This window comes from Peromyscus eremicus, chromosome 22, assembly GCF_949786415.1.
Source record: "Peromyscus eremicus chromosome 22, PerEre_H2_v1, whole genome shotgun sequence".
Lineage (NCBI taxonomy): Eukaryota > Metazoa > Chordata > Mammalia > Rodentia > Cricetidae > Peromyscus > Peromyscus eremicus.
The window spans coordinates 37,152,273-37,180,164 of record NC_081437.1 but is presented as its reverse complement, the minus strand read 5'-3'; the positions used below and the strand labels follow the sequence as shown (position 1 = coordinate 37,180,164).

At 45.6% G+C, this 27,892-nt stretch overlaps 1 protein-coding gene across 2 annotated transcripts in view; it reads right to left on the bottom strand.

Annotated features, from left to right (window-relative positions):
* The window catches only part of Mboat2 (membrane bound O-acyltransferase domain containing 2), a 129,668-nt gene that overhangs the window by 39,927 nt on the left and 61,849 nt on the right, over window positions 1-27,892 (bottom strand). The window lies entirely within an intron of this gene.

Here is a 27,892-nt window from a genome sequence, read left to right as displayed (position 1 = left end):
TCAGTGGAAAAAGAACAGAAGAAACCCCAAAACATATCCTAGAGAACGTCACATCGCACAGGACAAAGGCTGCAGTTCAAATTCTCGGGGAACAGATGTATTACTAGCCAACAAGGCAAGTGGAGGAGAGGAAGCTAGGCCTTCCTCATGTGAAAACCATCCTAGATGGATTAAACAGTCAAATATGAAACCGTAACAAGTGGGAATTATAGCTCTCAAACTGGAGGGTTTTCTAAACACTCAATACAGAAGCAATCCAAGGAAAAAAACTATCTATTTGGCTAAACTAAATCTTAAGCTTCTCACGTATGTGATTCAGGGGGCTTTATGAATGAGTTCTTTAAAGCTATAAAAAAAGAAAATATGGGGAAAAGAAGAAGAAAAAACTGGGTGAGTGATGCACACCTTTAATGCCAGCACTCAGAAGCAGAGGCGGGAGGGTCTCTGTGAGTTCGAGTCCAGGCTGGTCTACATAGCAAGTTCTGGGACGGCCAGGGTTAAATTAGAGAGACCTTGTCTCAAAGAAAGAAAAGAAGGAAGGAAGGAAGGAAGGAAGGAAGGAAGGAAGGAAGGAAGGAAGGAAGGAAGGAAGGATAGCATGCTAAAGCCAGTGTTTATTTAATATGTGATATGTTAGTTTATTTCATAAATTCAAGTAGGAATCTATATAGAAGGGATAGCAGTATTAATCATCACAATGCTGAGTCAAAAAGATACATGGGCATTTGCTGAAACTTAAGCCAGGCCTGGTGGCAGTACTTGGCTGAAACATGAAGACTTCAACTTCATAGGCCTGCCTCATACTACAGAGTAAACTCAACGCCAGCTTGGGCAATTTGATAAGGCCCTGTTACAAAATAAAAAGTAAAAAGAGTATCAGGGACACACACAGCTCAGTGGTAGAGAACTAGCCAATTGGCATGCATGAGGTCCTGGGCCCAGTGTGTCTCAGTACAGGAGGAAAAAAATAATTCAATAAAGTGGGGGGGGGGGGGACGACTCAGTAATAGTAAATTCCAGTCTTGTTCAATAAATTTCTAAGTTTAGCATTGTGATCTCAATCATAATCCTAACAATGGCTTTGGTGGAAGCTAACCAGCTGATCTTCAAGGGCTTCTAGCTAGCTAAATAAACATGTAACAGGCAGCCCCGCCCCACCCTAACACATAAAAGAATAGGCCATGAAGATTTAAAACGTAGCATTTTTCCAAATATAGATCAAAAGACTACCCAAACAAGAGACAGTCTAGAAAGACTTACTGTACAGCTGGAAAGTTCGTGTAGGATAACCCTGGCAAACTAAACCAGTGGAGAGATGAGGGAGGCTAAGTGAGCTGAAGCAACAGCCCTCTCCTGAGATGGCACCCAGCGCACACGAGACACAGGGAACACCATCAGTCAATATATGAAAAGATGTAAGTGTGAAAAACTAATGTGCAGAGTCATACCATAAGACGACAGAGAACATCTGGACTGGAGACAATCTCATCAGCACAAATCTCACAAACGCCTCGGAGATGTTCCCACACACACATCAGACAGTTCGGCACAATAAACTATGAAGTACTATGTGGTAATGGAACAGAAATCACTTAGTATATATACTAGGTTAATGTCCCTAACAGAACTTCCAGGCAATAAGAAACAGATGAAGAATTGAAGTGGAAAATAGGTAAGAATGTTAATGAGCAACTTATATAAGAAAAATGTAACCACCACCTCATTCAGAAAAATAAATGAGATTTGGTCAAGCAGTTGTCGGAGACAACTTGGAAACTCACAGGAGGATGGAGACAGTGTGTGTTCAACACAGACCGGCCGAGTTTCCAAGTGGACAATGCTTGGGTGGGGCAGAGGACTCAGCCCTCCCACTTTCACTTTTTAGCATCTGTCTGTCTAGTTATCAGTCTGTCTCTCGTCTGTCCATTGCATGAGGGGTGGTCGCGCATGCCACTGTGGACACTATAGGATGTATTCCCACTCCCAGTTTCTTCCTTTGTAACGAAACCCAGGGCTTTCCTGTGTGCTGGCTGAGCATTCGGCCAAATAACTACAACGCAGCCTAAGGAACGGATTTTTTAAAGACTATTAAGCATAAGTAATTTTGCATCACAGGTTACCATATATCAAGTATGTTTTATTATATTAATATAAAGAATATACGTTACATATTCTTTGAACTAACAATTCCACCTTCTTATTTCACCTAATACATTAAGGACAACGTTGTGGGATATCTATTGCAAAGGTCTGCAGGATAATGGTGGAAATACTACACAGCGATACAACACTGTGCAATTCCACCCAACTCCACATGCAGAGATTTCAATTCCTACCTTACCAGGGTGGAATTATCTCTGTCACATCTTACTTCTCAATTTGTGTGACACAAATAATCGTTTATGTCACACAAATAATCAAGTCATTAAAACCAAGATTATTGCCGGGCGGTGGTGGCGCACGCCTTTAATCCTAGCACTCGGGAGGCAGAGCCAGGCAGATCTCTGTGAGTTCGAGGCCAGCCTGGGCTACAGAGCGAGATCCAGGACAGATACCAAAACTACACAGAGAAACCCTGTCTCGAAAAAACAAAAACAACAACAACAACAAACAAACAAAGAAAACACCAGAAAACAAGATTATCAAATCTAGCCTCTAGAAAAGAACCTCATCTAATGTCTGGTTTTGTAAACATATTTTTATTTGGCCACACCACACCCTGCTCATTTGTGTTTACAATGGCTGCTCTTGTCTCACAGTAGCCTTATAAGCCTAAAATAATTACTGTCTTATCCTGTTAAAGAGAACGTTTGCTGACCCTAATTAAGAGTTCAATTGTGGGTGAAGATAGTAATAATTCACATTAAGTTTTAATGAGAAGTATCAGGATGTCAGCCACGGTGAGGAGTGACATCACCACCACTACTTCATTAGCATATATGTCAATCAGCACTCACTTTAGACCGACATTAGTTCATCAGTAACGTGAGCAGCTACACTGCTGAACTGGATGGTAATTAAGCACCTATCTGTAGGCAGCACAGCCGCTCCGCAACCATGGGTTAGCTATAAAACCTTCGGCACGGGTCAGCGACAGCATTCCCTGGGAACTGTATGGGCCGAATTGTAAGAAAACGGGCTGGACATTCACTGTTTGTATACTATGTACTACAGATCCACTCCAGTCACACATCTTAGAAGAAGCACAGGTGCCACTGTCTATCGGATTGATTCCAGCCCCCCGACCCAGACACCAAAATCTACAGGTGGTCGGGTCCCGTATGTAAAATGGCACAGTGGTTACACAGGAGGCACACACACCACCCCCCCATGAACTTTAACCCTCCCTGTCACAGGTTCCTGTCAGGAGCAAACACGAGGTAAACACTCCACAAACGGCTGTGCTTAGGGAATAATCAGTCTGTGCATGTTCAACACAGACGGCACGTTTTCCCAAAGCTTTCTGGCCACGGTGTTGAATCCACAGACGTGGGAGCCACGAAGGGAAGGCTGCCTGCCTGCTATACACACATCCACTTTTCCAGAAAGCTAGGTAGTGGTGACACACGGTCTGGCGCTCTCTGATGACTCACGTGCAGTCACTGGGCTCTGGGAAGTGGCTAGTCTAAGCTGACTCTGCTGTGACAATAAACGTGCCCAGATTCTGCATCTGGAAATACAGAACTTGAGTAACTTCTTACCCTGGTTTACTGATTACACTTTTGCATGTTATTGCTGGGTATATCAGGGAGGTGAAGAAATGCATTCCTAAGGTTAGTTATGTTTTAGTTTTCAAACTGACGACTAGAAAGTTTAAAAGTACATCCACAGGTTTCTTTATACCAGTGTACCGTTTTGTGTCTTCCTAGAAAAAAGGGGTGGTGCTGGGCAGGCAGCGTGGCTTTTCTTTGTCCCTGCATATGGGTCTGGTGACAGCCACGGGGATTGCCTTGCATGTTCGGGGCGGGGCCAGGGGGACACACAAGCTCCATTTTTCCTTTTGAGGTCGACTGCCAGGGAAGAGAGCCGGGGAAAGCCTTTGATTTTTTGCAAGTTCACACATCAGCAGGGAAAGCAGTCATGTGAGCCAATACACACACAATCATATTTTAAGTGATCCGGTCTGTGTATGAACACCAATGAGTGTCTCCAAAGAGGAACACAGATGCAAATAAAACCCACACTAGACTCAAATCACAGGCCTGTCACACTGCCTATGTGCCTCTCAAGCATGGATTTCTCGTTCCAGGCTGGCACTTGGGGGCTCTAACGGTTCTGACTCTATCATGGAGCTCTTGTGCCCCTACAACTGACTGACTCGTGCATAGACAATGGAACTCAGAAATGTCGATGAAATATGACAGAGGGTTTGGACAGCTTTACCTCATCCCTCCAGTGTGACATCTGCTGCTGGGGTATCTGAAAGTGCAGCAGCCAATTCTTGCTTATAGGAGGAGTCAGCGTGGTGTCGAGGCACAAGATTAAACAGAACTTGGGGGTCTGATACTCCAAAGATGGCATCGCTGAATTAGCCAAATGAACCGCCTTACCTCGTGACTTACAGCTTTGAGAGATAATACTTTCTGTTTTGTTCACACCACTGTGCCCTTGAGGTGGGTCTTCTGTTTTTTGCAGCCAACAGCATTCGGGCTCAGGATTAGTACTACTGAAATTAAGTTGAGGGGCCGGTAAGCTGGCCCAGTCACTACAAGGCTTGGTGTAACATGAGTCTGACAGGAGCTCAGAGCCCAGGTAAGCCAGGCATGGCGGCATGCATCTGCGACTCCGGCACCGGGAAGGTGGAGGCAGGAGTGTTCTGAAGACCACTGGCTAGATAGCCTGGTGGAATCGGCATGATCCAGGTCCAGTGAGAGACCAGGTCTCAAAAGATAAAGGTGGAGAATGACTGAGGAACATACTTGTCCTGGCTGGTTTTATGTCAACTTGGCGCAAGCTAGAGTCATCTGAAAGGAGGGAACCTCAACTGAGAAAATGCCCCCGGAAGATCCAGCTGTAGGACATTTTCTCAATTAGTGATTGATGGAGGAAGGCCCAGCCCTTTGTGCATGGAGCCATCCCTGGGCTGCTGGTCCTGGGTTCTATAAGAAAGCAGAGTGAGCCGGGCAGTGGTGGCGGCGCACGCCTTTAATCCCAGCACTCGGGAGGCAGAGCCAGGCGGATCTCTGTGAGTTCGAGGCCAGCCTGGTCTCCAAAGCGAGTTCCAGGAAAGGCGCAAAGCTACACAGAGAAACCCTGTCTCGAAAAACAAAACAAAAAAAACAAACAAACAAAAAAAGCAGAGTGAGCAAGCCATGAGCCATGGGGACCAAGCCAGTAAGCAGCACCCCTCCACGGCCTCTGCATCAGCTCCTGTCTCCAGGTTCCTGCCCTGTTTGAGTTCCTGTCCTGACTTCCTTCAATGATGAACAGCAATGTGGAAGTGTAAGCCAAATAAACCCTTTCCTCCCCAGCTTGCTTTCTGGTTGTGGTGTTTCGCTGCAGCATAGAAACCCTGAGACAGTACCCAACATCAACCACTGGCCTCCATAAGCACATGCACACACACACCCTCCCACCATGCACACACAATAGGTCGGTAGCTTATGGAGCGTGCAAGAACAGAATGTTTTCTTAAAACATTTCAAATATCTATTCCTTACAAGTAGAAGCTGTTGCAGGTACTGAGGGATTATGGGAATTAATGAACTGGCAAAGAATTCTCCAGTGAAGAAAGCAGGTTACTGTCATCACAGGGCTGAAAATCATGGGGGAATAATAATAAAAAAAAAAAACCTCACAATGGTATTCTTATTACCATGGGAAATCAAATTGGAGGGGTTGCTCACTGAGCTTCTCAAACATAGGTTTGAACAGCTGCCCTTTTATTTTACCTGTGAGACCTTAAAAAAGTTGCCACCCATACTGTATCAAGCTGATAATAGAAAAATAAATTAATTAATCAAAAAAAAGTTGCCACCCCTTTGAGACCTGGTTTTCACACTTACAGAAGGTAGATGCCTGGGGATTCGGGCTACTCTGATCCTGTTACTGCAAACCGTATGCACAACAGACTTGTGCATCTTAATATTCACTTTACTCTGTCCACTGTCCCCTCTGGTGGATAGCTCCTAAGACTATTTGCTCATGCGCTTTTGTTCCAGTGACTCAAGTATACTCTGATAGTGAAGAAACAGAAACTCTTATCACCTGCTGTCATAACCAAGACTGCGTGGTCCTGGTATAAGAGATCGATGCACAGAAAAAAGGGGGCTAAAAACGAAGCCATGTATCTGTGGTGCTGTAGTTTGCACCTCCAGTGTCCTTACAAGGCCCAGTGTTAGCCACGAGCCCTACAGCATCCATTCTGGAGAGGCTAAGCTTGGCAGGAGGTCTTGGAGAGTATGCCCCTGAAGGGGATGTGGGGACCCCACTTCCCACTTCCTGCCAGGAGGCATGGCTTTCCTTTATTCAGGAGTCCCATCATGATATGTCTGTCACCTTGCCACAGGTCCTAAAAGCAATGGGGCTGAATGATCATGGATGAAAAACCTCCCAAAATGTGAGGTCGGAGTTTTTACAGAAAGTTGATGGACTCCATGGTGAATTGTAAATACTGCCTCTTCCCTACTGATTCACCTAAAAGGACACAACGCAGGTCACAGTAAAAATTTAAAAACTGCAGAACAGATTTTATCAAATTTTAAAGTTGTCTCCCACAGGACATCACTAAGAAACGGGAAGGCAGGTCAGAGAAGGTAAGAAACTAAGCACAATGTATCTAGCTGACAGAGGGCTGGTATCCAAAACACAGAAAGAATGAACAAAAGCAACAACAGTGGAAAGATTTGGACGGAATAACCCTCTAAAATTATGTAATTAGTCAATTAGCACTAGAAAACATTGCTGGCATTAGTAATCATCAGAAGGATCGAAATCAAAGCTAAAATGAAATGTTACAAGATAACCTTTAGTGTAACAGAGAAAAGCAGCTCTCTCGGAGTGTGCTAGAGTACAAAGGGAACACCCACTTTGGGAAAGCCGGGCGACTTCTTTCTCTCCTTTGCTTTTTAACCTTTGGCAATTTCTTACATGGTTAAAATGCTTTAATTCCGTGCCTTAGCACCTCCTCTCCCAGGTGTTTGAATAAAAAATACAAAAACATGCGGTGGGACGCCTTTCTATATGCTGTGGATATGTGTGGCTCCCATTGGATAATAAATAAGCTGCTTTGGTATACGGCAAGGCAGCTTAGAGGCAGGCGGGAAATCCAAGCAGAGATACAGGAAAGAGAAAGGCGGATGGGAGAGACACAAGCCCACCACTGAAGGAGGAACAAGATGTCAGCAGACCGGTAACGGGACAGCCACGGGCCACGTGGCAAAACACAGATTAATAGGAATGGGTTGAGTTAAGTTATGAGAGCTAGCTAGCAAGAAGCTTGAACCATAGGCCATATAGTTTGTAATTAATATAATCCTCTGAGTAATTATTTTATATGCGGCTGAGGGACCGTGGGTGGGAGAGACTCGTCTGGACCTTGGGGCCAGGCAGGACCAGATAAACTGTCTACAAAAACACATCCATAAAAACCTGTGTAAGAATGTTTTAGAAGTTTGAATCACAATAGCTCAAATTTTGAAACAGTCTATAAGTCCATTCAGAGGCAAAATGATGCATAACTGTGGTATGTTCATACTATAGAATGCTAGCCAGAACAGAAAGGAATTATCTCTTTTTCTAAGTTATAAAATTTATTTATATGTGCATGCATGTAGGCATACATGCGCAGGTCAGAGGACCATTTGTGGTAGCTGATTCTCTCCTTCCATCATATGTTCTAAATGGGGATGAAACATTCCATCTTGTAGAGATTAAGCTCTGAAAGTAAACTCAATAACTTCAGGAAGTCCCTGAAACTGACCAGATACACTAAATGAGCAATAAGGACTGTTGAGAGGCACATTCAGACAGTGCTAGGTGGGTTTTGGTGACAGAGCTCTCCTGAGTCTCTTCTGCTCCTGTAAGTAATCCCTTGCTCATATTCCTCTAACCCCAATATAACTCACTGGCTCACCACATTGGACTTGGACAGATCTGTTACTGGTTCCTATCTGGACAAGCAGACATTTATTTGTTCACGTCTCCCCATGAATAGTGTCACACAATAGTGTATGACATAGTTTATATGACATTCTAGAATAGTCAGAACCGCACCGAGTGATGGAAAACGGATTACTGGTTTCAAGGGACAGGTGGACTGATTGACTGCATATGGGCATGACAGGGCTTTTTTGTTTTGTTTTGTTCATTGTTTTTTCAAGACAGGGTTTCTCTGTGTAGCCCTGACTGTCCTGGAACTTGCTTTGCACACCAGTCTGGCCTCACACTCACAGAGATCTGCCTGCCTCTGCCCTGCAAGTGCTGGGATTAAAGGTGTATGCTACCACACTTGGCTATGATGGGGCTTTTTTAGCAAAAGGGGAATGTCTTTTATCTAGTAGTGGTTGGCAGTTAAAAAGATCTATATATGCACCCATAGTCCTGGAACAGCTGAACTTGTTTTAGGTAAATTATACCTCAACAAAGCTGATTAAAATGACTTGGAAATAATAAAACTTTATTAGGTCCCTCTACAGACTTTCCCTCACTTTGGGCCCAAGGAAGGGTTCAGTCTGCTTCCATTCTCTGTGTCCACTTGCTTCCAAGAGGAATTCAATAGGCCCAGGATCTTAAATACTCCATGATGACAGTGCCCACTTTCTGCCTCTAGCCTGGACATGTATCAGCCATCCAAACTCAAGCCAACAAATTTCTCTACATCGTAACTTAGCTGTGCAGGGCAGAAATCCTGAACTGCTAACCAGAGCCACCTCGACCTTTTCCAGTGCCCTACTCCAAATGAGAGAGATGGGGAGAGAGAGTTCAGGGCTCTGTGAGTGCTGCGTGAGCAAACACTCTGCCTCTGACCTTCAGCTCCAGCCCCTGACGTCCCTAATGTCTAACTACCACTCTGTGTCCATGCCTTAAACCTCTGCACCTCCCATCACTCACGCCCGTATCCAAACCTGTCTTCCAACTATCCCTGAATTGAGAACTTTCCATCCTGGAACACACTCCAGTCACCAGCTGAGGGACCCGGCTAGTCCCCTAGTCTCTCTTCCACATTCTTGCCTCCCTGATCTATTATGCCCACAGCAAGGGAAGGTGCTCAGAAACTCAACCTAACAGCTTTCCCCAAAACTTCAGATCTTTCAAGTTTCTTTAAGAAGAACCCATGAAGCTGGGCAGTGGTGGCGCACGCCTTTAATCCCAGCACTCGGGAGGCAGAGCCAGGCGGATCTCTGTGAGTTCAAGGCCAGCCTGGTCTACAAAGCGAGTTCCAGGAAAGGCGCAAAGCTACACAGAGAAACCCTGTCTCGAAAAACCAAAAAAAAAAAATAAAAAATAAAAAAATAAAAAAGAAGAACCCATGAATTATATATATATTTTAAAAAATCTTTCTCTGGATTTTTAAAAGAAGAATGGTACGTATTTACATGCATTTTCGTTTTTCATTCCAACCAAGGAATAAAAAGGAACGCAGAATTGGTATTCTTCGGAGTTTCTCCGGGGAGCACACCCAGGAAGTGTTGGATTTAAAGGAGTCACATGCCCACGTGCGGTAAGAAGGAACACCACTTGCCTCCATAACCATCTAAGCTGCAAACTCAGTAAACTGAGGGCTAGAAAAGGAAAGGGCCTGGCGACCACCTCAGCCAGTCCATAATGGCCAAACCGGGTCTCTGTGAAGGCTGCAGCAAGTCACTGCTATTATTAACTATTGCAATGGCTGTCGTTGTTTTTGAGGCAGGGCTCCCTCACGCGAGCTTAGGTGGGCTTGGAACTCATTCACTATGCACCCCAAGCTGGTCTTTTAACTCACATGATCCTTCTGCCTCGGTCTCCCAACTACTGGGTGGGATCACAGGTGTGAGTGGCCATTCTCAGGAAGAATTGCGAGATGGGTAAGACAGGAGGTTTATGAGGCCTTTGAGAGAAGCCTGGATACATATTCTCCCGCGCAGCGCCCTGTCACTCAGGCAGATCCCTGAATTCCAGCCTCTGCAGGAAGGCTGGGTCAGGTGCTGTCCGCTGGGTCATGATTTCCAGTCAGTACAACTTCCACACTGATTTGTTCCGTTCCACTTAAGGATAAGTGTGATCTTGATGAATTGCTTCTTGCTCACCATTTCCTCTCCCTCTGCTCATGAGAGCTCCCCAATGGAAAGAGTGCAGGCAGGCAATGGGAGCAAAACTCGGTTTAGACTGCTAGCAACTGAGAAAAAGCCTTCCAGACCAGGTCAAGTTTAGTCAACTTGGCATCTCTAAAGCCTACCCCTCCCTGTTGTGGAATATTATTTTAAGATGTGTTACATTCATTTATGCTGTGGAATATTTCTTTAATGATGCAAAGATGTGTTTGTTGCATTCTTTTATGTTGCATTTGTTTAGCTCTGTGAAACTGTGCTACTGTGCCTGTCTAAAGCACCTGATTGGTCTAATAAAGAACTGAACAGCCAATAACAAGGCAGGAAAAAGGATAGGCAGGGCTGGCAGGCAAAGAGAATAAATAGGAGGAGAAATCTGGGAAGAAAAAAGGTCAAGGAGCAAGAAGAAGAAGGAGGGAGATGCTAGGGGCCAGCCACTCAGCCACATAGCCAGTCACAGAGTAAGAGTGAAAGTAAGATATACAGAAGTAAGAGAAAGGAAAAAGCCCAGAGACAAAACGTAGATGGGACAACTTAAGTTAAGAAAAGTTGGCTAGAAATAAGCCAAGCTAAGGTCAGACATTTATAAAAAAGAATAAGCCTCCGTGTATATTTACTTGGGAGCTGGGCGGTGGCCCCCAAAAGTACCAAAAAGAGTAAAGAGTAAGAACAACAACCACCACCCCTCCCCTCCTGGCACACACTCGAGCATTATAGATAGCTGTAATTCTAGTTTGAATAGACACCTCTAAAGTAATGCTTCAAACGTGCACCTCAAGGCCAGTCTTCTCAGAATCTATCCTGACACTTCCATGCACCATCATTCATTTCAATTTTTAGGATACTCAACTTCCAACTAAAGAAAACTGGAATTCACTCAGCCCAGCAAGCTCTTCTGCTTCAGTTCGTGTGGTTGTGTTGAGAGCCACTCTTGCTACGTTGCTCAAATGCCACCCGGTCTTGAGTGATGCTCCTGCCTCAGCTTCTCAAGTAGCTGGAACTACATACACATGCCACCACCCATGGCCTTGGAACTGCCGACCCATAAATAGCAGCGAACATCCCCAAGTTACAAATGAACAAAGCAGTCAGTACTGGTACTGGTGAGGATGTGCAGTGGAGGGCACAGAAGGGATGTGGGGACGCGCTGGATTTAACCCCAAAGACAGGAGAACAGTTCACAAAGTACTCAAATAATTGACAGCATCTTAAAGACAGACTTTGTGGACTGGAGAGATGGCGCCACGGTTAAGACCACTTGTTGCTCTTGCGAAGGACCCTGGTTTGATTCCCAGCACCTACACAGTGGTTCACAAGCCTCTGTAACTCTAGCTCCAGGGGATCTAATGCCCTCTTCTGACCTCCACAGGCATTAAGCACGTGTGTGGTGCACAGACACACGCAAGCAAGACACTCACACACATAAAACAAAAGGAGGAAATCTAAAAAGAATGTTTTGCTAGTAAGTAGCAACAGGAACTATAAAACACAATATTAACTAAACTGACAACTTGCTAACATGCTAAATATGCACTGTGTAAAATGTTTCAACTTAACACATGCTAGAAAAAAAAACAATTAGATGTACCTAAGAATGAAGGAAACAAGCCATGAACATTCCATGTCTGGGTCCATTTCAAGATAGGATCTGAAATCTAGTAAAACCAGAGGTCTAAAAAGACACTTGCTTTAAAATTACCCATGTTTCTGGGGCTGGAGAGATGGCTCAGAGGTTAAGAGCACTGACTGCTCTTCCAGAGGTCCTGAGTTCAATTCCCAGCAACCACATGGTGGCTCACAACCATCTGTAATGAGATCTGGTGCCCTCTTCTGGCCTGAAGTCACACATGCTGTATACATAATAAATAAATAAATAAATCTTTAAAAATAAATAAATAAATAAAAATAAAATAAAATAAAATTACCCATGTTTCCTTCTTAAATAATTTATGTTTAGTCAAGCCTATCCGTTTTTCTACGTGATGATGTGCAAGGCAATGTGAAGAATTCTGTTTCTGTGTCACAGCCTCTGAAAGTGTGGCCTCGGCACACACGCTGTGACTCTGAAATCAACACTGCATAGAGAGCCTGTGTCTTCTGCAATTCTGTCCGTGCTTCTATAAAAATCATACATGCGCAGAGTTCACAAGTCAAAGAGCATGGCCTGGCCCGTTGTGACAGATTCGGGCTGCTCCTATGGCTGGGCCACACTCCCAGGGGAGGAATTCTGCTCCGAGGGCCAACATTTCACCTAGTGTTCAAAACCACGCACATCAGAATCCACCACCTAGCTCCCCGGGGCAAGCAGTTTCAGCCATCCTGACATCGCCAGGCCTCCTCCCTATGAGTCTGCACCTCCATCCTGACGCCCTTACGTAGTTTTAGAAGGAAACACAGACTTGTGTTGACTCTTCTAGACTTCCCCGGAAATCTGGCCTTAAAACCACTATCACAGTACCAAACTTCTCGAATCTTTCTGGTAATTTCTCGGATGCCATTCTAACAATGACATCGAGTGACATTGTAAGAAGCGCTCTTACGTTTTACGTGCTGCACAGTAACACTCCGACATGCAGCCTCTGTGACGGGACTCTCGGTGACCATTTACTGCTGTCCACCAACAGGTGAGTCAACTATCCAGGCATGTGGTCCCTCGGCACCACATCCATACTTACTCGGGCAAATCACAGACATTCTTATTTGAAGTTGGCATTTCTCATATTTTTCCTTAGAGTTGGTTTGTGGAGAGAATGTCACTCTAACATAACACACACACTCCTCTTTTACAGAGGGTGAGGAAAACACAATCAAGTCAGACGTCTGCTGGTGAAGCAGGATGGCCGATACTGTGGGCCTCTACATCCAAGATGTCGGCCACCCTGGGTCCCCATGTGTGGTGATATATTGTGTACCCTAATAAAATTTGCCTGAAGATCAGAGAGAAAACAAAGGAACAAGCCACTGCCACGTCTCACCTCACCAATTCCACGAACTTCTGACTGAAATCCTCTGAGTCCCCACCCGAGGCTCCAGCTGAAAATCCTCTAGCTGGAAGGGACACTTCTGCCGAAAAGCCTTTAGTTCCTGTCTCCTCACGCCTTGTATACCTTTCTCCACGCAGCCATCACTTCCTGGGACTAAAGGTGTGCGTGCTTCCCAGTACTAGGATTAAAGGTGTGTGCCAGCACTGCCTGGCCTCTGTGTTTAATCTAGTGGCTTGTTCTGTCCTCTGATCTTCAGGCAAATTTTATTAGGGTACACAGTCTACCACCACACCCATGTCCACAGTGTGTTCCATCCAAAATGTCCTTATCACGTGCTATAATCTGATCTCACTGCTCCTCTCCTGCCCGGACCGTCTGCTAGGCTGAGCTCTTCCTGGTCCTTTCTGGTTCTTTCCGGTCTCAGAACCAGAGGGCCTGGAACACAGAAGGTGTTCTGGGAAGTCCAGGTCCAGGCCTGAACCGACAGGCACAACTCAGAGTAAGAGCAGAGATCAGTAAGGAGCAGACTGTGTGAGGAGTTTCTGGAGATCCGTAGGACAACACAGGCAGGAGACAGAACAGAGGGGCCAGGGAAGCTAAGGACTCCAAGCAAAGAACCAGCAAACCACACGCTCATCATGACGTTTATGGAAACTGGGCCCACCACAGAAGGAGGCTAAGCGGGCACAATCGAGTTCGGGTTCCTTACAGAGTGCCTGCAGGTGAGCACCTGGAAAGGTCATCGTGGGAGAAGTATTACGGCAAAGAGTTTTCAGGGGAACGGTAAACATGTACTTGTGTGTACACGGAGTGGAGGGAGACACGCCAAAGTCGGACTAGTTCTGCAGCATGGTGAAGAAATGAGGGTCCGGCCAGGCAGAAGACCTCTGCCAAAGATCTCCAAGGACGAACTTTCAAACAACAAACTAAACGCAAGTCCAGGTTTAGAAGCTAGTGTCTCCAGCGAATATTAGAGACGAACAGACTTGAAGGACATTGAGGACAGAGCCCCACCTCCCACCCACCCCATTAGCGCCTTGTAAAACCAGGAGCTGAGACTGTACGTAGGACTTTACTTCTGGCCAAAAAAGTGGACACGAGGCAAGCTCTTGCCCCAGTGGAGGCGTGACATCGTCCAAAGATAGGATTGCTATCTAGCCTGAAGCTTTCTGGTAAACCACAGAAATACACTAGTGTCCCTTCCCGTAAGAGTTACTCCAAATGGCTTATCTATTAATCACCCCTCAGGGAAGCATCAGCTCTGTTTTAGGGACTTGGAGGACCTGTATAAAGCTTACTTAAAAATGTGAGGTGGCCCAATGGTCCCTCTGGCCATGGTCCAATATCACACCTTGAGGGTGTCTTCCTCTGCAATGGTCCCTCTGGCCACTGGCCACTCTCACCCCTTGAGAATGTTCTAGTCCAATGGTTCTCTACCTGTGGGTTACGACCCCTTTGGGGGCTGAATGACCCTTTCGCAAGGGTTGCCAAAGACCATCAGAAAACAGACATTTACATTATGATTCATAACAGTAGCAAAATTACAGTTATGAAGGAGGGATGAAAATAATGTTATGGTTGGGGCCATCACACATGAGGAACTGTGTTAAAGGGTCACAGCATCAGGAAGGTTGAGAATCACTGGCTACTCTCACCTGCCTTTTACCCTATACTGTGTATGTCTCCTCTGACATCTGTTAATGGAGATCACAGGGCCAGGGAGCCAAGGGAAGACCCACGCGGGATCCCAGCGACATCAAAAGGAAGTCAGATCTGGAGTAAGGACTGGCAGAGGCCAGGGGCTGGCCTGACTTCCTACACTAGCCTTGACCTCTTCTCCTAAGTGCTGCTTTCTTGAAGGCTGACCAGCCGGTCAACTGGACGTCAGCACCTGAGCACATTGCTTGAAAGCTTCTCAACCTTTAGCTGGACCTAAAGGTTGTTCACGCGCACAGTGTTTCCCTCTTCCTTCCCCATGTCACAGAACAACACCTACCCAGTGTTTAAGACTGAAACGCAGATTCCTCCCTTCTCTCCATGCCCCACACCCTTCTTCAGTCACAGTGGGCCTGGCTCTACTTACTCCATGACAGTTCCTTCCTAAAGCCACCAACAAGCACCTCTCCTTGACACCGTCCCAGCATTCACAGCGGTGTCCCGGCCACTTTACACTGGGAAGCCATGTGAACAGCTTAACAAAGTTTCCTTCTCCCTCAAAACTCCCTGGCAGGTTCCAGATACACTGAGAACAACATGGCCCAGCCTCCTCTTAGACCTATACCACCTCCCTCCTTGACCCTCACACCCCAGCAGCACTGGTCCTTTCTCTGGTCCCTAAACAAAACACCTGACTTAAGCGCACCCTATGCAGGTTCCCACCCTGTCCCTCAACCTGGTGTTGCTGCAGTTCCTGGATTGCTGACTCATCCCGCCACTCAGATCTCAAAAGCCCCTCCTGGAACCTCATCCAATCTGCCCTCTGGAGTGACGTGGCTTAGCTGCTTGCTGGCCCGTGGGCCTGTCTTCTCAATTTCAACAGTCAATGCCGCTCCCTAAACACCAAGTCTGACTGTACAGCACGAGAGGTCCCTGGATGCCTCAAGTGTACCCGCTGAGTACATGAACACACAACGCACACTTGTGCGTTTGAAACTTTTACTCTCTATCCTGAGAAAGAAAGCTAATCAACATCACGAAGAGTGCAGACTGATAAACACAGAAGCGGAGATGGAGATGGCCGCTGCATCAGGGTGAGGACTGAAGGTCAGGGAGGCAGGAAAAGAGAGGGTGCTCACGGGCCCTGTGCTCCCTACAGCTCATGAGACGCAGGAGCAACAGCAGGAAGAAGCTGCTGGAATGGAAAGGCCTGTTTGGAATAGACAGAGCCCTTCAGGGGAGACACCCGGGGTGATGGCCGCTCCAGAGAGCGTGGACCTGTTCAACTGAAGGGATACTTGCACAATTTTTTTTTGTTGTTTTGGGTTTTTTTTTTTTTTTTTTTTTTTGGTTTTTCGAGACAGGGTTTCTCTGTGTAGCTTTGCTCCTTTCCTGGAACTCACTCTGTAGCCCAGGCTGGCCTCGAACTCACAGAGATCCACCTGGCTCTGCCTCCCGAGTGCTGGGATTAAAGGCGTGCGCCAGTCTCTTTTATCCATAAGCCACTCACCGTCTCCATCAATAGCCAATGATGAACCTTTCAACCTCCTGAAACCCAACTCCTACTATGTGCAAAGATTTATTTTGATTTATACATGTTTTAAGGACTTCCCCTTCTTCTCACATAAATCAAGAGGCAGACACATTAAACCCAGGCCTGTAATATCAGTACATTCCTATGTTAAAAATGTAAGAAAAGTTGTAAAAAAGAAAAGAAAAATTCCAGGCTACCCTTCCTTGTCTTAAGTCAGGGAAGGTAATGTGTTAGCAGCAGGGAACATTTTTATGTGCCAATGACTAAATTCAAAAGAACAATGGGGCCTTTGCCTGCCAAGGGCTCAGACTCCAATGAGAAACAAATAACTTGTGTGGCCCGACCACTGTATGCACACCTAGGCTTTAAACTGTACATCAGGCCCAGAGGAAAGAAGAGAGAGCTGTGTGTGGGAGAAGACAGAAATACCTTACTGTAGGAGCTGACAGAGAGCCCTAGGGCCAGACCGGCCTCTGCTCTCTTGGTTCCTTGTCAATCTGTTTGACACACCCAGGCCTGCTCCTTTACACAAGGTCTCCATCTGCTTCTTCTATTCAGGGACAGAACAGCAGTCACGGGAAACAAGCTGGGCCACTCCTATTCCACCCTCCGCACTAAACTCTACGCGGCTGTTTGCTCTACCACAGGAATGACATTTCCTGTCTTCCCTGTGATGCTCTTCCTGGTTGTCAACTGGACTACATCTGGAATTCACAAAACCCAAAGGGCCTTTGAAGTGGGAGGACTCACTTCTCATCTGGATCTTAAGACCCACCTTTAACCTGGTCCACTCTTTCTACCGACAGCCTATACAAAGGACACGGGAGCTGGTCTCTCTCTCTCTCTCTCTCTCTCTCTCTCTCTCTCTCTCTCTCTCTCTCTCTCTCTCTCTCTCTCTAAGTCCATTCCTTCACTAGCTTTAGAGTCTTCTTCTTCAGGATTCGGGCATATACTGAGGACCAGCTGAGACATCCAGCCTCGTGGACCGGACAACTATAGATTCTTGAACCTTCTGTAGGTAGACAGCCGTTGTTGGACTAGCTGGACCAGAGCCTGTAAGCCACTCTAATAAATCCCCTTTCTGGACAGACAAACAGACAGACAGACAGATTCATTCTATAAGTTCTGTGCCTCTAGAGAGCCCTAATACATTACCTCACTACTCACTGAATGTCTAAGTTTAGAATTTAATGTGCATTAAGTGGCTTCTGACTTTTCTCTCACAACGGGAATGGTTTTCTACTGGGGTTTCCCCTTTTTTCTGTGGGGTGGACAGAAACCCTTATCAAACCCTTTTGGTTTTACTAAATAAAGAAAATGTAGGAAATACACAGCTTAAAAATATCAAACAATAAGCCTTGATTACAGAATCAATGCAGATAGTTAGGGAAACACATGTGAGCCACAGTAAGAAGCCAAGAGGATAATTTCTCTGCACCCCGCAAAGCTTATCAACTCCCCAGTTACCTCTTCAGCGGAAAGGACGCATTTTCGAGCATGTGTATGTGCATACATGTGTAGTTACAGATAGCTGTAACCTGCCATGTGGGCGCCAGGAATTTAATCTGGGTCCTCTCAAATTCAGCCATGCTCTTAACTGCTGAGCCATCTCTCCAGCTCCAGAAGACCCGTCTAAATTATGGTGGGGCCCTACCTTGGTATAGGGGAGCCTCAACTACCTAAAGCAAAGGGTGATTAGCACTACCATTCTCCCTGTCCCTGTGTGTGGGTGTCATGTGACCAGCTGCTTCAAGTCCCTGCTGCCTTGACTCCCCATGATGAACTGTATTCTGAACCATATGCTAAAACACACACCCCCTTTTTTGCCCTTACATTACTTTTATTGTAGTATTTTTTTATTTATTTATTTTTTTTTTGGTTTTTCGAGACAGGGTTTCTCTGTGTAGCTTTGCGCCTTTTCCTGGAACTCACTTGGTAGCCCATGCTGGCCTCGAACTCACAGAGATCCGCCTGGCTCTGCCTCCCGAGTGCTGGGATTAAAGGCATGAGCCACCACCGCCTGGCTTATTGGAGTATTTTTATCATAGCAAGCACAGCAACAGGAGAAGAAATAAAGACACTTACCATACTATATTAGTGACTATTGTTTTCTTTCTTTTTTTTCTTGAGATGGGGACTAACTGTGTAGCCCTGGCTAGCCTGGCATTTGCTACATAGACCAAGCTGGCTTTAAACTCATAGACAACCTCCTGCCTCTGCTCCCCTAACTATTATTTCAGAGGGAGTCCACTTCTCTAAATGGCTCCTGTACAGTAGTCCGCTTTGACGGCAGCTCAACAGATCTCCTGCTTACAGCAGAGGCCACGGGGAACGGCTGGCCTTACTATCTCAGTGTGTGTGACCTCAGCTGAGAACAATGAAAGTGCATAACATCCATTGCTCAGGAAGCATCTTGTCATTAAGGGACACTAATCAGCTCCTGTGATGTTAAATAATATCTCTCTATTTTTGTGTGAGTTAATGATCTCCACTGTTTCGTTTTTTACAGAACCTCACCTTTCCTCAGACTTCATTCCAATTCTCCCATTGCCAGATCTGCTTTAGAGCTGGTGTGCTCCACACTGGAGCCGTGGCATCGGTGGCCACAGCTCTTGCCACTGCGGCCCTTTCTCCTCCCCTCAGACCCCACCTTGGTCAAGAGACCAAGCATTTCCTACACAATGTCCCACCCTGTCCTCCTGTGGCTGGGCTGCAATGGTCTCACTGGGAAAACGGCTGTTCCTCTTTCACAGAGATCCGCCTGGCTCTGCCTCCCAAGTGCTGGGATTAAAGGCGTGCGCCACCACCACCCCCCGGCTCCCCAGCCGGATTTTTAATGGCCCCGAGCTAAAATCTTGCAGCGTCCCACAAAAGACAGCACGTAAGCAATGCTACACAACCACGCTCTAAGAACAGGGTCACGGATCCCCACGTCCTTACCACCTGGCTAACAACTATTGCCATTTCTAATCTACTCTATCTGCGGCATCTAAGTTTGAATTCCAGATGTCCGCACCACTGTTGCTGGAAATTCCGCTGAACACAGAATCTCCAATCAGACTATTTTCTGCTTTGACGGGATCATCCCGTCGCCATCGCATCTAAGACAATCAGCACAATTTCTTTGTGTCATCTGACTTATATTCAAATTCCTTGTCCCAAAGTTGTTTGGTATTTTGTTTTTCGTGGCTTTTTTTTTTTTTTGAGTTATCATCCAAACAAAGTTGTGTGCTATTACTTCGTTTGAGTTAAATTGTTTCATTGCCAGTTACAGAATACTGATTTTTCTATTGCTACTCTTCCATCCAATAATTAGCTAGATTTTTTTTTCCTTTGTGGGAGAACATGCCCTCACCAACTAAGATTATTTGGACAAACTGAATTATGGCTCCTGCCAGTAAGGAGGCTGAATAATTAATTATGGAGCTTACTGCCTGGAAGCCTAAAAGATCTTAGAAGTCTAAATACAATAGGCTTTTTATTAAACAGCTTTACTGAGCGAACACTGACACACTATGCAAATCACCTCTCAAGCCTGCAGCTCAGCACATTTCATCAGACGTATAAAGCAGTGTGGGCTCAGGGCATCCCTGATGGATGCTCAGGCCGTCCTGGCGCTCACCTGCAGGCCCTCCCTGCCACCCAGCCCAGCTATTCACTGATCATTCTCTGTCTATAGAGTTACATCTCAGTAGAACAGTGCAGCATTCACTCTTTTGTGGCTGGTCTTTTGCCTCGTGCTCCCGAGGCCTGTCCACACTGCAGTACGTATGTTTATTCCTTTTTTCCTGGGACAGCACTCCACTGTCTGGACCCCGCACACCAAGTTTGTCAACGCACAAACTGATGAACATTTGGGTCATTTCCAGCTTCTGGCTGCTCTGAATGTATCACCATGTATAGATGTATACTTTCCTTTCTCCTTTCCAGGGCATATGGTAAGTCACTGTCACTCTTAGAGACTCCCAAGAAAACAAATGTTTTACCATGTGACTGTACAAATTCAAAAGCCACGGAGGAAGGCTCTGGTCTCCTCACTGATGCTGGGTCTCGTCGTTATAACCCACCCTCCCATATTTCTATTGATAGCTCACTGTGGTTTTAAGCTGTATCTTCTAAATGACTACGGACACTCAGAATTGCTTTATTTGTTGTTGGCTATGACATGTCTAACCAGCCTTCCTATTTTTAAGTTGAGTTGCTCGAATTTTAAGGGTTCTTGAACAGATATTTGTTTTGCCCGAGATTTTCCTCAGTGGTCTGTTTTCATTCTTAAAGATCTCTTCTGAAGGGCAATGTTTTAAATCCTGATGAACAGTAAGTTGGGGTTGGGTGGTGTTCATTCTTTGTATATCACGTCTAAGAAGCTCAGATCCAAAGTTCTGAGGGGTTCCATCAGGACCTATGATAAACATTATTTTCATATATTATGCGGGGCAATAGGTTCATTGTGTGCATACGGATAGCTATTAGTCACCGCACCATTGGTTACAGAGACCATCTTTTTACCACTGAATTGCCTGGACCCTTCAACACAAGGGTTTGGTTTTATACTCTCCGTCTGTTCTAAAGATGTGTGTGTTCATCTTCACATGAGCCTCAGTGTCCAGATTCCTACATTAGGGTAAGTGGAGAAACTGAGATGTGCAGATCCTCGGTCTGGTGTCCTTTTTCAAACAGTTATGCCGGGTCCTTATATTTCCATATAAAATTTCAGATTAACTTAGTGTCTACTCAGAAACTCAGAGTTTGCTGCAAGCCGCAGGAAAACGTAATGGAATTCAGCTACTATCACAAAAGCTACTACTTGGAAAAGTCAAGGACTTCTCCAAAGGTCAAGCCATGGCTTAAGGAGTCTTGGTGAATTTTAGCTTTTGTATATATATTAGCTGGTTCCTAAAATTATTTTCTTGTGTGCTTCCAAAGAACTTCTATAAGTGTATTTCTCTAAAATGCCTATCAAGCATCCAAGGCCATACGAAACAACACCTGTCTCCCTAGGTCAGGCAGATAGCTTTATTTCTTTTGCAATTTAGGGTGAGACCCTCCTTTCTTACAGCCTTACTAATAGACCCCTAACTTCTTACCCAACCACTTCTCGGAATGTAGACCGAGCACACAGATCCCCTTTTTGATATACTAACTGGTCATTAGCACTAAGTTGACCTCCTCTTTTACCACTCCCATTTTGGATTGTAAAAGAAAGCCTGGTGGTCACTGCCTGAGGAAAATTCTTACCTGACTTTATGACCCCGTAGAATTCAAGCCTGATGACCTTGCTGGACCAGGGACTTGCTATTGCTTGGGTTTATAACTGGATTCCTGGGAGACTTAGGAGGAATGTGGAGAATGAGAGATGGAGAACAGAGAGGGATAAGGAAGATTTTGACCAGAGAGTACGTGTGGACGAGATGGAAGATGAGGAAGTACTAGCTGGGTAAGAACAAGATGAAAAGGACCTAGATGAGGCAGAATTAATACGAGAGAATTAAGATAGAACTTAGAGGGAGCAGTAGATAAATATAGAGAGAAATCAGTCAAGAAAAGAGCTAAAAGAGAATAGAAGCTTGTAGGGAGAGAACTGACTCAGAATAATAAAGTATATGGACTAAGGAGTTTCGTGTACATAGACTCATTTCTTTTCATCAAAGATTAATTATCATCTGGTTGTAGATTCTTCCCGGACCCTGGGAGGGGACTATCAAGGGGCTGCACCCCCTTAGTGCCCGATAAGAGTTTTTGTTGGTGACTGCGCTAAGGACTGAGTGGAATCTACAGGTGAAGGGATCAGCTGGGAGGAACAGTCAGCCTCACAATACACAGTTTAACAATGCAAAGTCTTCCACCCATGAATATGGAAGACTATATACTCTTCTTTACTCTAAAGCAGTGGTTCTCAACCTGTGGGTTGCGACCCCCCACAGCGCTTGCCTATCAGAAAACCTGCATATCAGATATTTACACTACAATTCCTAACAGTAGCAAAATTAGAGATATGAAGTAGCAATGAAAATAATGTTATGGCTGGGGTCACCACAGCATGGGGAGCTGTGTTAAGGGGTCGCAGCGTTAGGGAGGTTGAGGACCACTGCTCTATAGGGTGTTTGCTGACAGTCTGAGAGTTGTTCTTTCAAATATATTCTTTTTTTATAATTTATTTTTGTGTTATGTGCATTGGTGTTTTGCCTTCACATATGTCTGTGTGAGGATGTTGGGTCCCCTGGAACTGGAGTTACAGACAGTTGTGAGCTACCATGTGGGTGCTGGGAATTGAACTCAGGTCCTCTGGAAGAGCAGTCAGTGCTCTTAACCCCTGAGCCATCTCTCCAGCCCCTTAAATTTATTCTTAAGTATTTTCAATTATTCTTTTAGATGCTATGTGAATGGAACCATTTTTATGCTTTATTTTGGAACTTTAATTTGCAGCACATGGAAACAGAATTGATTTGGTAGACTGACTGTAGATCCTAGAGCTCTGTCAATCTCGTTTACTCCTTCTGGTTGTCTTTCCCAAAAGGCCCATTTCCACAATGTCACATTCAACCTAACGTCTTTTTTCATTTACAGTGTGTTTCTTGTAGACAGCATATGGTTAGATCTGCTTTTAATCTGTTTTTATACAGTCTTATAAACTCTGATATCACACTGACATTTGATCATTAATTTAGCCAGGTCCCACGACTTCTTCATTCCTCTTTTATGGGCTTCGTCATTTGGTACTACAATATTTTAATTTAATCTCTTCATTGCCTTATGCATGTATGTATGTATGTAGGTAGGTAGGTAGGTAGGTATTTAGTGAGACAGGGTCTCACTACGTAGCCCAAGATAGCTCCAAATTTACTATGTATCTAAGGCTAGCCTCAAACTACCGATCTTCCTGCCTCAGCCTCCCAAGTGCTGGAATTACATCACCATGCCTGGCTTCCTGCCTTTGAGATTTTCAATATACTTTTTCCCAGGCTGCACAGTAACGACCGGAGGGACAATACGTGGCTCTTTTCCCATGTATTTCACATTAAGTCTGAGTGAACTCTGACAAAGTACGTTTGTAACCAGAACGGTCCCCACTCCCATCCCTAATGCTATCACTGCCATCTGTACGGCTATTACAATCCTAATAATACAGCCTATGTCCTCAACAAAACTGAGGGGAGAGAAAGCATCCGCACGCTGTCTTTCACACTGACCTATTCACGTCTATTTGCTATTCCTAGGGCTCCTCAAGCGTCCTGCGGACTCGGCTCACTGCACAGACATTCTCTTTCAAACCAAAGGACTTCCTTTAGAACTTCTTATGGGTCAGATCTTTGTTTAGCTGGAATGTCCTTATTCCACACCACTCTTTTTTTTTTTTTTTTTTTTTTTTTTTTTTTTTTTTTTGGATAGACAGCTGTGCTGGGTGTGGGGATGTGATTGACATTTTCTCCTTCAGCGGTTTTGGAGACCTCGTTTGCCTTCATTCCGGCTTCTACTCTTTCTGGGTTTGTTGTTTTGTTGTTGTTTTGGTTTTTCGAGACAGGGTTTCTCTGTGTAACAGCCCTGGCTGTCCTGGAACTGCTTGGTAGAGCAGGCCGCCTTCTGAGATTAAAGGCGTGCACCACCACGCCGGGCTACTCTTCTGAAGAACTGTTAGTCCTCAAACTCCTTCTGTAGCTTTCACAATGTCCCACTGGGGGGCTGGAGAGGTGGCTCAGAGGGTAAGAGCACTGGCTGCACTTCCAGAGGCCCCAGGTTCAATTCCCAGCACCCACATGGCAGCTCAGAACAGTCTGTAACTCCAACTCCAGGTGATCCTACACCCTCACATAGACAGACATGTGGGTGAAACACCAATGCACCAAAATAAAAATAAATGAAATCATTTAAAACATTCTACTGTGACGGTCTTGGTGAGGACAACCCACGTTTATCCTACCTCGGGTCTTAGATCTGCAGATGAATGTTTTATGTTAAAATTGGATTTCAGAAACCATCATTCTTCAAATGCATGTCAGATTTGTGAGTACAGTGACTCCGACTGGACATTTTCCTTGTGTGTCATGTCGCTGTCTTAACTGTCAAATCACTCCCGAACGGTGCGCAGCGGCCTTCCAGTCAGCCCAGTTCTTACCTTCCAGGCCTCTAAAGCCTCCTCCCATCAGCCAGGAATGTGTGGGGACAGGTCCCTGAGGACTCTCATTTCCCTGTGCCCCTGTTAAATATACAAACCCACGCTAGATATGGGCATTCTCTATCAGCCTCTGCGGAGAGTTTTCTACCCTCCTCTCCAAAAGGAGTCAGAAACAAAGGTGCTATCTGCATGCATGGGCAGGCTTGCCCGGGCAGACCGGACAGGGTGGGAACGGGTCAAAGGTAAGCAAGAGGGCCACAGACCCCCACCGTGCTAATGCGAGAGTCAGCAGTTTCTCACAAACAAATGCATCCTAGATTACTGTTTGCTTGGTCAAGTTCCGGAGCACAACAATGGTTTTTGATAAGTTCCAGGGTGCTTTATAGCCGTTTGGGGGTCAGGGAAGAAATATACTGACTTCCACTCAAATAGATGCCCATCTATCAATCTGAAATGGGTTTTGTAGACTAACATGGGATCTTCGTTTCTGTGGCAAGTAAATTAAACTTCCATCATGGACCTCCAAGCCAGAAGCTATCTGCTCCAGGGAAGGCAAGCTGTAAGAACACCGCCAGGCCTCACGGGAGAGCAAACCCAGCTCGATGCATGCAAAGGTGTCTGTCTTAGCTGCATTAATAGACAAAATCTAAAGTCACTCCTTTACCGTCGCCAGGGAAGCCATTTCCAGCGACACTCAGAGACCTTTCCTTTGCCTCCTGGGCCCTTGAGAACGCTGCTGTCCCCTGCATGCTTCCGTCCCTCCTTGTGGTGTGAATGAGAATATTGGTGGCACTGTTTGGGGAAGTTATGGAACTTTCAGGACGCGGAGTCTTGCTGGAGGAAGTATGGCAGGGGGAGGCGGGCTTGAGAGTTTACAGTCTCATACTATTTCCAAGTAGCTCTCTCTGCTTCATGCCTGTGCTTGAAGATGCAATCTCTCAGCTTCCTGTTCCGGCCACCTGCGGCCAAGCTTATCCCACCATTATGGATACCACTCTGGAACCACAAGCCAAAATAAACTCTTCCATAAGTGTGGGGGCCCACAGAGGCTCCCTAGTAAAGCCTTACTCAAGGTCATAGAATCTGAGCTTGCTTTACCCAGCAGGGCTGCATAATAGGATGATTTGTCCAGAGGCGTGGTTACCAGGTGTTTTGAAAGGTCTACATTTGGCTGTATGTTGTGCTTTGATCTTGAAAGGGGGAGGTCTCCGGGCGGTGGTGGCGCACGCCTTTAATCCCAGCACTCGGGAGGCAGAGCCAGGCAGATCTCTGTGAGTTCGAGGCCAGCCTGAGCTACCAAGTGAGTTCCAGGAAAGGCGCAAAGCTACACAGAGAAACCCTGTCTCAAAAAAAAAAAAAAAAAAAAAAAAGAAAAAGAAAAGAAAGGAGGAGATCTTTTCCCTCTTCCCTTGGTAGTGTATAAAAAGCCTATTAGAATAAAACTTGAGGCGGCTGGGTATTGGCCCAGGGCCCTCCTGAAGCTATCCTGTGTCTCTGTCTTCTCGTCTCTGTCTATATTCCTAACACTTCCTCATTCCTCTCTCCTCCAAAAACCCTTCAACAGATAGGAGCTGGTCTCCTACACGTAAGTCACCTTTGGTCATGGTGTTTTATCACAGTAACCAAAAGTAACTTATCCGCAGCAGGATCTGACTTTATTTTCTGTTTGCTTATTGTTTTTAATCAACACATAATGATTATACGGTATAGTGTGATGTTTTGATACATGCGTATATTGTATAATAATCAAAATATTTAACATACTGATCATCTTATGCATTTATCCTTTCTCTGCGGTAAGAACACTGAAAACCTTTCTTCCAGCTGTGTGGAGATACTCGGTGAGTCAGTCTCCCACGTGACAGAACATCCCAACCTCCTCCAGCTATCCAACAGTAACGCTGTACTGATCTCTACCTGACTCCCAGCGGACGTCGTCACCCTTTTTAACTCTCGCAGTCCATGAGAGTATCTGTCCATTCCACTTGAGTGAGATCAGTGGGATCGGTCTTTCTATGCATAGATTGCTTAACATGTCTTCTGGATTCATGTGCGTTGACACAAATGACAGGATTTTATCTTCTCATGGCTAAATACATTCCACTGTGCACACACACTGCATTTTCTTTGTCCATTCATCTGCTGATGGACTCATGCTGGCTGCATGTGTTGGCTGCTGCGCATCATGCTGCAGTGAACAATGCATCTTGTTTCTTTTGTGTATGTACCTAGTGGTGGAATTATGGATCACGTGGCAGTTCTACATAAACTTTTTTAAGACTCCAAAAGCACAGTCAATAAAAGCAAAAACAAATGGAACTACATCAAACAAAAAAGCTTCTATGTGTGTAAGTCAAAGACACAGCACACCAAAGTCCTCTGAGTGATGAGAGAGCAAGGAAGTCAACAGAGTGAAGGGACAGTCTACTAAGGGGACATCAGAGTGAAGGGACAGTCTACTAAGGGGACATCAGTGTGAAGGGACAGTCTACTAAGGGGACATCAGAGTGAAGGGACAGTCTACTAAGGGGACATCAGAGTGAAGGGACAGTCTACTAAGGGGACATCAGAGTGAAGGACAGTCTACTAAGGGGACATCAGTGTGAAGGGACAGTCTACTAAGGGGACATCAGAGTGAAGGGACAGTCTACTAAGGGGACATCAGAGTGAAGGGACAGTCTACTAAGGGGACATCAGTGTGAAGGGACAGTCTACTAAGGGGACATCAGAGTGAAGGGACAGTCTACTAAGGGGACATCAGTGTGAAGGGACAGTCTACTAAGGGGACATCAGAGTGAAGGACAGTCTACTAAGGGGACATCAGTGTGAAGGGACAGTCTACTAAGGGGACATCAGAGTGAAGGGACAGTCTACTAAGGGGACATCAGAGTGAAGGGACAGTCTACTAAGGGGACATCAGTGTGAAGGGACAGTCTACTAAGGGGACATCAGAGTGAAGGACAGTCTACTAAGGGGACATCAGTGTGAAGGGACAGTCTACTAAGGGGACATCAGAGTGAAGGGACAGTCTATTAAGGGGACATCAGTGTGAAGGGATAGTCTACTAAGGGGTCAACAGAGTGAAGGGACAGTCTACTAAGGGGTCAACAGAGTGAAGGGACAGTCTACTAAGGGGACATCAGAGTGAAGGGACAGTCTACTAAGGGGACATCAGAGTGAAGGGACAGTCTATTAAGGGGACATCAGTGTGAAGGGATAGTCTACTAAGGGGTCAACAGTGTGAAGGGACAGTCTACTAAGGGGACATCAGAGTGAAGGGACAGTCTACTAAGGGGACATCAGAGTGAAGGGTTAGAACACCAAGGAAGTTGACAAAGCAAAGGCACAGACACAAACA